Here is a 12,501-nt window from a genome sequence, read left to right as displayed (position 1 = left end):
TGCACATTTGGAAAAAGAGTACAAAATTACCCCCACTTACCTGATTAAATGAGGTTGACAAAACAAAATGTAATTTTCAGTGGAGTGCATTGATTTGCATATTATTTTGCACACTTCCAATGGCCATGGAAGAAGCAGAAAGAAGTTTCAGCTAACCAACACACATCTGAAACGGCAGCCGTTCTGCTATGGAGCAAGAATGGTTAAGCCACTGAGCTATTTTGTCCATTGAATGTGAACTTGCATGAGAAATTGACTTTGGGGAGATGATTCATGATTTTGTAATGAAAAAGGCCAGGAAAACGGGGCTTTCAAGTAAAATATTTTCAGCCACATTGTCCCATTAGAATATATATAAAAAAATCAAACCACTGACAGGATAATAGTTTTATTAAGTATTAGGTATTTATTAGCTTTGTGGGACTCTCCTCTGGGATTGATGTTATGCTAAACAAAAATAGGGGGGAATGAAGAGGGAGCATGGTAGGAGGAAAGCTGCCCTGTGGGGCAAGGTGTAATTCCAGAAAATGTAGTATCAGAATTAAACCATGATATTATATAGGTTGGGGCCGTGGCAACTGTGTGAGACGCAGCCCATGTTACATGTCTGTTCTGTGTACCTAAAAATCATACTTGGGCCTGTGCTCCAAGAGCCAGCAAGCCAGTGTGGTCTCATGGTTAGAGTGTCAGACCAGGACCTGGGAGACCAGGGTTAAAATCCCCACTCAGCTATGAAGCTCATTGGGTGACCCTGAGCCAGTCACTGCCTCTCAGCCCAACCTACCTCACAGGGTTGTCATGGGGATCAGTTGCAGAGGAAGGGAACCATGACGTCACCTTGAGCTTCTCAGAGAAAGAGGTGGGATAGAAATGAAAATAATAAAATAAATAAATTGTTGGTCAGTTTGGGCTGCACCCCTACCCAAACCACAATCCTCTGTCACTTTCTTTCCATATACAGTGGTACCTCGGGTTAAGTACTTAATTCGTTCCAGAGGTCCGTACTTAACCTGAAACTGTTCTTAACCTGAAGCACAACTTTAGCTAATGGGGCCTCCCGCTGCTGCAGCGCCACAGGAGCACGATTTTTGTTCTTATCCTGAAGCAAAGTTCTTAACCTGAAGCACTATTTCTGGGTTAGCAGAGTGTGTAACCTGAAGCGTATGTAACCTGAAGCATATGTAACCCGAGGTACCACTGTACAGTCATAACTCAGGTTACAGCTGCTTCAGGTTACGTTTTTTCGGGTTACTTCCGAGTTTCGGCGGTCACGCATGCGCAGAAGCGCTGAATCGCAACCCACACATGCACAGACGCACCGCTGCGGGTTGCAAACACTGCGGGTTGCAAACGTGCATCCCACATGGATCACGTTCGCAACCCAAGCGTCCACTGTATTTTTTAAAAGAGAATCATAGGATTGCAGAGTTGGAAGATACCACAAATGTCAACTAGTTCAACCCAGCCCCTTGCAATGCAGGAATATTTTGGCCTACGTAGGGCTTGAACCCATGACCCTGTGATTAAGCATCTCATGCTCTACCAACTAAGCTATCCCTTAGAACAGTGGCCTCTGTCACACTGTAGTTAATCAATGGTGCAAAGACAAAAGGGGCCAAAGCGTCCTGGAAATGACTCCTTAGAGTGGGTGTCTGGAGGGACTGAAAGTATCTATTTATGCATTGCCAAAACTGAGTTATCTGTAGGCAGGCCAGCAGGCCATCTACTCACTCTTCCCTACTATGGTGAGATGTATTTTATTTCTATTTAAACTATAGAATTGTTTGCACCAACACATGTTAGCATATGTAAAAAAGTCTGCAAAATATATGTTTTGTCCTCTATTTGGTGATGCAGAAGTGGCACCCCACGGAACACGCAGCGTGGATATTTGCAGGGCAGCAGGACTGCTCACAAAGCAGCCGAGACTGTTGCAGGCATCAGCAAGAACAAACAGATCACTTAGCACTAATAAAATTCTCAAGCACCACAAAGGACAGCTGCAAACAAAACCTTTCAAGCGTGTTGCAAAGTGTCATATACAAATGTGACACTAGATGGCAAAGGTGAGCTATGGCAAATTCAATATATTTTTCAAAACTTTTTTTTTTAAAAAAAAAGCATTTTCCCAGTGTTTTCTATATGTGTGTAGATTCCACCAAAGTGCCAAAGAGGTAGGGATGTGGGTAAACTCCCGCAGGGTTGAGATGGACTGGGCCAAGGTCGCCCAGAACCTTTACAGCTGAGTGGTGAGTTGAGCCCTGGTCTCCCAAGTCCTAGTCTAGAACTCCAACCACTACACTGGGAGTTGTGCAGAGACAGCATCTCTCTCTTTCTCCCTCTCTCATTCTTCCTCTTCTTCCTCCTCCTCCTGTATAGCATTTTGACATATGTCTTGATAAAAGGACTTTATTGTCTGCATCCAAAGACCTGCAAATAACCCGTCAGATTATGGCAACACTTTTTTAAGACAGCAACAATTACTAAAAAATAAGTGTTTTTAATTCATCATTTGTTTGTTTAACACAATTTGCATACTGCTTGATTGTAAGAGAACCTCTAAGTGGTTTCAGAATCAAACCCGCTTGTCAATAACCCTGTTCAGCAGAGAATGAAAATGCAGCCACTGGTTATTTGAGTATGACAGGCCCATGGGGAATGGATGATAGGGAAACTGTGCAGTTAGGAAGGTTTCTTTGCCACTTACATTTGGAACAACCTACACAACTGTCTCGCGGCTTTGCCGCTAGTGAGTAATGCAGTTATCTTAAAGCCATGCCAGTAAAACCCTCGTTTCAGACCACATTATTCTGCATAGGCCACATACAGGAAAAGCTGCAGAATAAACTATTTTCCAAGCGGTTTTTTGAGTACTTTTATTGGGCCTATTTTTATGCGTCCCATGGTTGTTGTTGTTTTTATTTTATTTTAAAAGCCACTCATCTTATTTGCCATATGTTGGGCTCAGAAAGAAAGTCTCAAAACTGACTTCAAATAAGATTTCCTATGGTTAAAAAGTTAAAAACCATCATCAGTCTGAAATTCCATTTCAGCGGGCTTTCCAAACTTAGGAGGAAGTGGTGCGTGTAACAGCAGAAATTTGGGAAACCTCTTTTCTTGAACAAGGTAAATCTCCTATGTCTTGAGCCACTAGGTGCTCAAGGGACCTCTCAAGGGACCGAGATGGGTTTTAAATCAATGTAGACTCTCAAGGCTATTCACATTTATTTTGGCACGGCTGGATTAAATGGGCATGAGCAAAGACCAATATTTCTGCAAAGATAAAAACAGAATGCCATTTGATATAAATACAGTGCTTTTAAAATAACTGCACCAATGCACTAAGGGCAGTGTAGCAACTGTTTTCTAAATGTTACAGACCTTTGGTTCCATTATTATTATTATTATTATTATTATTATTATTATTATTAATATACCACCCTATACCTGGAGGTCTTAGGGCGGTTCACATAAAAAGATCACAGTATATAAAATAAAAATAAAAGCAATAACCCAATAATACCCCCCTCCCCCAAAAAGAGCCACATTTTAAAGGGGTATGCCATGCCTGTGTGAACAACTAATCACATCAAGTAACAAAGCAGACCCTCACTTCTGCATCATCCATCCAATTCAGTATTTACCCTCCAGTCCTTCTATATGATTATGTTCCTGGTCTCTGGCTTTCATGGTTCTTGTTCTCCTGGACAGCTACCTTGACTGCTGCCTTTTCACAATAATACCTCTTGCCTACAAGCCTGTGTGAGAGCCAGTGTGGTGTATTGGTTAAGAGCGGTAGTCTCGTAATCTGGGGAACCGGGTTTGCGTCTCCGCTCCTCCACATGCAGCTGCTGGGTGACCTTAGGCTAGTCACACTTCTCTGAAGTCTCTCAGCCCCACTCACCTCACAGAGTGTTTGTTGTGGGGGAGGAAGGGAAAGGAGAATATTAGCCGCTTTGAGATAAAGCGGGATATCAAATCCAAACTCTTCTTCTTCCTTCGTACCTGTGTCAGAACTGGACTCCACAGCACCCTTGCAGAAACAAGCACTCAGGCCTGACGTCACCTCAATCACTAAACTATGGATGTCAGTTTTGACTGTCTCAATCAGGAGTGGAGAACCTCAAAGTACTCCAGGCATTTTTGTCCCACTCCCACCAACCCCAGTAAAAGATGGTCCAGGATGATGGGAGTTGTAGTCCAGCAACTTCTAAGGTCCAAACTCCCCACCCGCATATTATGCAATGGTTCTGAAAAATGATGTGTCTTTTTATTCAATATGAGAGAAATGTTTGGAAAGTGTGTATGTGTGTGGAGAGGTCCATTAAGAGCCTCTGTACAATCTAACCTGATCTGTGAGGTCAATGGAAATGTGTTTAAAACATAAGCAAATTTTTTTCAATTAAAAAACTCAAAACATAGAGGCTAAAAATAAATTGCTTTTTTAAAAAAGGGTTCCTGTAATTTTAAGTTTAAAATATGAGCCTGAGTAATCAAGGAAAGTATTTTTACTGCCCAGTCAATATTTTTCCTGGAAGCTTCAATAAATAGACTTTCTTTAGATCTTGAGTGTGTGTGTGCCTAATGGTCTTAGGTGTCTTATACCACAGAAAACTTTATCCTCAAGATATAGAGTAAACAGGAACTTTGTGGTTACGTAGTTCCTGGGGTGGGGGACCGGGGAGGCAAAAAAAGAAGGCCTGGTTTCCATGCTCTACAGAAAATTTATTCCTATTTTAAGAGCTATTCGCCCTCCTAGCCCAAACCTGTTATGACATCCTTTGTTTCTATTTATTTTGCTATTTATTTCACTTTGCAGACCTTAGGTTACTTTCCTCCTATCACGAGTATTGTGTCTTTCACCTCACTTTCGTGTGTTTGCTGGAAAAGCACAAGGAGAGCTTATTTCACCACCACTCTGTTTATTTATTTTATTTTCTGAATCAGCAACTTGTAGAAGCCATGAACCATCTAAGACTGAATTATCTAAGACTGAAGGGAAGTGAGTAAAGGAAAAGTTTGTGGCAATGTGCATGTGTGAGCTTGTGTGTACTTCGAACACGCATAAATGAGGAGTTGCCTGTAGCAATAATAATAATAGTAAGGAATATTGCTTGCAAAATGGATATATTAAGAAAAATTACTTAGAACAAACATGCACATGAAATGTGCACCAAAATGCTGATTGATTTTCATGGTGAACTGAAGACTGGGGGGAAATGAGAAAGTTAAGGGAAACCAAAAAAACCGGAGAGAATCATTCATCCTATCTGAAACTATCAACATGGCCTTCTTGCCAATCTCTCTAGAAATTCCAGAAGCAACTCTAGGCAAGCTATCAACTTTCCAAATCATTGATATGTACTAATGTGATTCTCTTGATGAGAAAATAATATATATACGCTATAGCATGCCTATAGTCTGAAATCCCTTTCTTGTTCCCTTGACATCTTTTATCTTTTTTTGTACAAGAAAAGCAGATGTTTCCTTGTGGTTCTACATTTCCATACGGGTCTGTTAATATGTCATTGGCTGTTGAGAGACACAACTAGTTCCTGGAGAGCAGAAATGGCTGTGGGAAGAGAAGTACTTGGCACTGGAAGATGAATGTTGAGAATCCGTAGTCCATCGGCAGCTCAAAGTTCACAGTGGATGTCTTCAGAAGTGTCCCAGTGTGACTTGGACCTAGAGTAGAAAGTGCATGAATTCTAAGCAAACTGAACTTTCAAATAAATGTTCTGGGTATTATTAGATTCTCAAGGCTATAGTGGTCAAGACGTATAAATTCTCAGAATGCTCTCTCCAATTTCTAGATTTATTCTTTTTGGAGAGGAGTCATAATTGTGTGGGGAACTTGTGTGGGAGGCCAGCGTAAAGAATGCATGAGTGGGAGGGAATGGTTTTTCAGACAAAAAAAGAAAGAAAGAGAGGAAATGTGTGACACTGGATTACTATGAGATTCTCATCCACACTGTGTACATGTAAGAGAGGGTGGCGAATATTAACTAAGTCTGTGTCTCTCCACCAATGTTTTCTACCTTTCATTCTACCTTTGTGCTAGGAATCTAGGAAAGACTAGGAAAGCAAGGGACATTGGTCATTGACTCAACTGAGGGACCACTTTCCATTCAAGCTGGTGGTTCTAAGCAGTAGCGCTCAGCAGGGCTGCACTTGTGGGGCTGCGCTGCTCTCCCATCTCTCCAATGCCATGTGTCACTGTCACTTACTGATGGCGTTAAGGTAGCAGGATCTCACTGCAGGGCAGATGCAGGGGTCTGGGATTGGTTCTGTCACTGCGTCCGCACCGTGCTGATCTCTGGCCAGTAGGCGGCAGTGATGCAGTAGAGCAATACAGCTCCACCTATGCAGCCCCACCAACCACTATGGGTTACAAGACCTACTACATAACTTTTTTTGTTTCCTTATTTCCTTCTTCCCTCCCCATCCCCTTTCTTCATGCAATGTATATCATGCCTTTAATACAGTGAGCTTGACTTCTGTATTGTAAGTCTGGCTTGTTTTTAATCTCTGCGCATAGTTTAGTGCAGTTAAGGCACGTCATAAGTGAGAAATAACAAATGGGAGCTGCAGCAAAAATGCAGAGTGCTCCTGCTGAGGACCCCAGCAGCTGGCCAAACATGCCATTTTGAGGATACTCTATTCACTTTCCCCTCCTCTCCTGACAATTGTTTTCCCCCTCCTTTTTTTTTTTTAGTTCTGCAAACCCTGAGGCTCTCCCAAGCCTACCAATATCTCTCTCATGTGCAGGAGTGATGCTATTTTGGCTCCACAAGGATCTTCACTTGGAGAATGAGTTCGCCGTTGATACAAAGAAAGAGGGGGAATGATAGTTACGTGGACATGTACAAGGTGTCTCTACACATACACAAGTGTTTGCATAAAGAGGAGTGTACATGTTGGTTTGTACAGCTCAGCTATTTGTGCGCACAGACTGTTTGTCCGCTGAATGCAAGAAGTCATGTGAATAGTCCTTCTAGTACTGGGTATAAACAATGGGGGTTGACAGTCACCTTAAAAGCCTTCTTCTGGCGAGCTAATGTTGGAAACAGGATGCAAGTTGGACCTTTGGTCCAGTTCAGGAAGACAGTCCTCACATAGGCTCTTGCGCTGCTGTTCAGAATGACCTGGTTTGCTAGAATTCAAGGGCTGTTGACACTGAGCATCTCTAAGCAACCATAGTTGTAGCTGTTCTTGTTTATAACATGGGCTTCATGTTCCAAGTGAGAAGAAATTGTGCCACCCCAAACACCCAAACATTTTGACAAGATATTAATAGCTGCAGCCCCATGTTTATCCAAGTATATTTAAAAATGAAATTGCATCCCTTTTTGTCCTTTTCCAGTTGTGCCAGAGGTAGCGAATGATTATTTTTTTATAATCTTCTTGTATTCTATTTGGATTTTTGTTAGCAGCAGAGGGCAGCACCCTATCCTAGAATCAGGGAGTCATTTTGAACCACTGCCATTATTTTTAAGCAGACACCATATCTACCTTTGGCAAAGACTTTGGATTGTATCCCGTGTTGGTCATACTCAGAGCAGACCTCCTGAAAGTTACCAACATGCCTAACTTTGTTCTCTAGATTTCAGTGGGTCTACTCTGAGGAAAACCTATTTGGAGTCAACCCTCTCCCTCACAATTCCTCCTCACAATTTTCATTCCTGGACAGACTGAGTTAAGAAAATAGGTTATAATCAGCCAAACCCGTTTGCTTACTTGGGACATTAAGTACTTTGCTACTCAACTGCCAGCTATAATTTGGTGTGTTTTTAAAATAGTAATTCTTTTTTTTCCCAGTCTTCCAGAGTGCACTCAAATTTTGAACATGGAGTATCAAAGTATTCCAGTGGCACTGAAAGCTGTGGGCAAAGTCCAAGAGTTTCAGAATTAATTTGCATTTAACTCAGATAAGTACCTCAAGATTTAAATGCTTATTTGGAGCTTATCTAAACAAGTTGGATCTTGTCAGTCAGCACATATGATTGGATTTCTCACAACATGAAAGCTGCCTTGTGGGGCACCCAGTACTTCTCATTACTATTTTGTTACTGTCTCGGTATTTTGGCCTTTCTCTATTCATGTCTCAGTATTTTGGCGGCCTTTGTTCCTGTCTAGGTATTTTGGCCTCTTTTGACTTCTAACCCAGCTGGAAACGAAAATGTTGAGAGAGGCATATGGAAATGCTGAAAAATAATAATTTAAAATATATATATTGGAGGGACTCTTTAAGGGCTCATGCAAAAGCACCAAGGTGAGAATCTTAAAATCAGTGGTGCAACTAAGGTACCGTATTGTTGTGCTGCAATCCTAAAGGGGGAAAGGACCCATCACCTCATCCTAAACCCTGCCAGACTGTGCCGGCAGCATGGGAGTGAGAGTGCAGGAAAGTCCTGCATTCCTCTCTCCATTTCTGGGCTTCACATCCTTCCCTCCCCCCTTCCATTTCCCCTCTAAATGTTTCCAACTGAGCTTGCAATAGGAAGGAGAGGTTTAGACATGCTCAAAAGGGTATCTAAATTGCCCCCTGGTCTGGGGAACATGACAGGAGACCTGGAGGAAGGCTGAGGAACATTCTCAGATGGCCCCTTATTGGCCCTGCTATGTGGGATGAATGTAGTCTCTCTCACTGTCTTACACACTGGAATTCTGAGTCTGACGTCGGGTAGAGGGACCCAGTCCATCCTACTGCTGCTGAGATGACTTCCCAGAGACCACAGGATTGCATCCTTAGACTCTGGACATAATGGTCTTAAAGAAGAGGGTACCATCTTTAGATGGTAATGTGTATTACAGTGGTACCTCGGGTTTAGTGCTTAATTCATTCCGGAGGTCCGTTCTTAACCTGAAACTGTTCTTAACATGAAGCACCACTTTAGCTAATGGGGCCTCCCGCTGCCGCTGCACCGCCAGAGAACGATTTCTGTTCTCATCCTGAAGCAAAGTTCTTAACCTGAAGCACTATTTCTGGGTTAGCGGAGTCTGTAACCTGAAGCGTATGTAACCCGAGGTACCACTGTACTTAATTTACTTTTAAATGTTTTTAGTGAACCATGCTGAATTTGGGGGTCCTGCTGTTTATTTTGCTGAGTGGGGCTCAGGACATCTGCCCCAAAGTCATTCCCTGAAGGCGCCACTGCTTAAAATGAGCAAATACATCATTACATTTCATTATTCTGATTTCAGCCACTGCAAGACTCAGCCCCACTTGCAGGCATCAGGTGGATCTTGACAACAGATGAGAGTGATTGGACTTGTATTGCCAGTTGCTTTCCAAGTGATTGCTACAGGACAATAAAATATATTTAAAAACAGGAAGAAAATGGGTCAAGAGTTCCTTTTTTCTTTTTTGTTTCCTTGGGTCTAATTACTGGGTTAGAGTTTCCTTGCCACAAATGTTATTTCTTTTTTCTTGCTGGCCCAAAGCAACCGTGATTTCACATCCAGCATGTCTGATGAGTTTCTAATGAAATCTAAACAATGTCTGCCCTGGTTCTTTGTGAAGAGGAATTACTTGTGTGCTGAACCCATGAGCTAACAAGCACGAGCTCTTCCTTACAGACTTGCAAATGCCACCCAAACAAAACTTTCCCGAGCCCTGTCGGCCTGGGTCCTTAATCCCACTCACCACAGCTGGGCCAAAGTGTCCATTGTCCAGTGAATGATAGCACCACAACTCTGAAATGGCATGGGGACAAACAACCATTTTAAGCATCCTTCCCCAGTCCTATGCCCTCCAGATAATTATGGACCACAACAACCATCAGCACTAGCCAGCATCCCTCCAGATGTTTTACACCCTGTAGCTGATATGAGCTGTCACCCAAAACATCTGGAGGACAACAGATCGGGGAAGAATGCATTATAGTAACCTAGAGCTAAAACACTATACATGATATGAACATATGAAATGGACTAAATTTAACAACGGTCTTGGTGAACCTTGGGGGGGTGTTTGTTTAACACACACAAAATTAATCCACTGAAATGTAATATCAAGATCAGTGTAGGTGTAATCTTAACTCTTTCTGCTTGTGCTATGTTTCCACTGAAAATTGCTTCTCCTAAGCTGCTTTTACTTCCACTGGCAGTACCAGACCTAGCTTTTAGGGAGCTAAAGTATAAAATACAGATCAAGACAAACGGGAAGATGCTAAGCATGGAGGACAATTTTATTTGCATTTTTAAGCAAACCAACTTAATTAGCACCTTTCAGATGAATTGGAATTGTCCTTCAGGTTTCACACTTCTCTGAATTTTGCAATGCAGTTCTCATCTCAAAATAAGGAACAACCCAAAATGCATTAAATCGTGGTGCAGGAAGAAGGAACTCCACAAACTGGGTGGCATTCAACTAAGTTGTGTGCATGGAACAAGGACCACCAATGCAACATGACATAGCCCTCATATCCTCCTTCCTTGTACCCCCACCCCCTAAATCTGTTCAGGAGAGTTTGGGGAACCCCTGAAAACAAGTCTAGGGACCCCACAGGGGGTGGGGAGAAGGCCCCACTGTGCAAGCGGACCTCACCTCATTTCATGTGTGCTTAGCACACTTAGCACTACGTTGAATTCCACCCATTATATTCTGTATTTCAGTTTGAGAGAGAGAGAGAGAGCACAGAGGAGCAGGGCCAGAAAATAAAGAGAGGGGAAGGAAGGAAGGAAGGAAGGAAGGAAGGAAGACAAAAGGAAAGAATTGAGGCACAGCATAATCATTTGTGAATTATTAGACCTTTATTTATTACTTTACTTTCTTATATTTACCCAAGGTACTGTGCATGTCATTCCCACATGGGAATGCATCCAGGCACAGACCAGACCCAGACCTGCTTAGCTTCCACAAGGGAAATGTGACTTCCAAGCATTCCCTGCAGCAATGGGATCTAGCGTGCAGCTTAGGTGTGAAAGGAAGACCGGGGTAATTGGGAAAGTGAGGATCCACACCACTGCTTTGAGAAAAGAAGCAGTGTTGGGTCACAATTCTCCATCTATGTGTCTGGGCCAGGGAGACTCTATATCTGGCTGCAGTGAAGATGGGAGTGGTGGTGGAGATATTTTGCCTGGGATTTAGCAAGGTCTAGGGTTACCTCCTGAAAATGCAACACACTCCTAAGTTGCGGACGTGAAAATGGGTCTGTTGAGGAACAGAACTATTTTTCATTTGGACAGATTTCTACTATGCAATACATGTAGTTCTATTCCCAACCTATGTCACAGTACATAAAAAAACAAAAACAAAATCCTGACTGTTCCCATGAGGCTTGTCTGGTTTTATGACACATCATCTTGAGTAGTATTTATTGCTCTTTCTGTCTGACTCTTTCCGCAACGCTCACCCATCTTTGAATCACCAAAATGCAGAAGGAGCTGTGATTCAAGTGAAAATCTGAGCAAGCAAACTGGTTTGGCTTTCGCACAATGGAAAGTTCATCCTGCAGCCAGAGGTGATTACTCCGCTCTGATCATAATTTTACTTGGATCATGACAAACAGATAATCTGGGTTGGTTTTAGGCCATTTTAATTTAGGCACTTTGCAGTAAGTAAGGTGGTTTAAACCTCTTTCTCCTCCTCCTCACTGCCGTTTGCTGCAAGCAGTGATTTATCACGATTAATGATAGAGAAAAGTATCTGTCTGGAGAACATTTCATGCGAGCAGGCGCCAAGCATAACACCAGACTAATACCAAATTAATTGCCTGGATTTCCTAAACTAATTATGGGCCAAATATCTACAGATTTTCATATGCTCCTTCTGTTAACTCCACTATGAATGGATTATTTATTTACCGACTTATTTATGCAGTCAAGTCAGTGGGTCAAGAAGCAAACTACGTTATCCTAACAGCTTGGGGCTCATCACAGCCAGGAACCTTTGTTCAAGGTGTTTGTTTGGAAGCTATGTGGAAGAGGAACCCCATTTAAACGTGACACCAAGTGCATGGGTGGGGGCAGGGAACGTACAAGTGTGGCTTTCCACCTGCCTGCCTGGCATTTAAACCAGTCCTCTCTGTAGCAGTCACATGCCAGGGATCTGTGGTCCAGGCAGGTGCTGCGTTGGCACGCTAATGCTGCATGCTTTGTGGCTAAGAGCCCAGTTCTGGCATGAGGCTGCGTGCATGGAACGCATAGTTCATTGCTTAATGCAGTGAACTGGAAAGGCTGCTTGGCTATCTTATTATTATGAAAGCTCTCAGGTGAGAACTGGGGAGGGTCTGTCATTTTCTGTGGGGGCTGGGAATAAGAGCTACTTTTGGATAGAGAGAAGATTCTGCATTTGTCTACTGTTTTTGTATTTCCGATACCTTGCGGTTGATTTTCTCCTATTTTACATGTTGTTGCCGTTATGAGAAGCTGTATTTAATTTTGTATTTCTTATTATCACAGCTGTATTTTAGGACTGTTAAAAAATTATATTGTATGATATTATGTTATGTATCAGTATTTGTGTTCTTTGTTGTAAACCACTTCTATGGTCTTTTT

General features: G+C 42.4%; 1 long non-coding RNA gene across 1 annotated transcript; it reads left to right on the top strand.

The window, feature by feature from the left end:
* Positions 1–830: 830 nt before the first annotated feature.
* On the top strand, positions 831–8,806 carry LOC310842281. The gene is made up of 3 exons (XR_014563055.1): positions 831–859; positions 6,716–6,920; positions 7,819–8,806. It is a non-coding gene; the product is annotated as an uncharacterized lncRNA (long non-coding RNA).
* Positions 8,807–12,501: the final 3,695 nt, after the last annotated feature.

The sequence above is a fragment of the Podarcis gaigeae genome (genome assembly GCF_964106915.1).
Source record: "Podarcis gaigeae genome assembly, chromosome: 3".
Lineage (NCBI taxonomy): Eukaryota > Metazoa > Chordata > Lepidosauria > Squamata > Lacertidae > Podarcis > Podarcis gaigeae.
The sequence above is the reverse complement of the archived record's forward strand: the minus strand, read 5'-3'. Positions and strand labels throughout refer to the sequence as shown.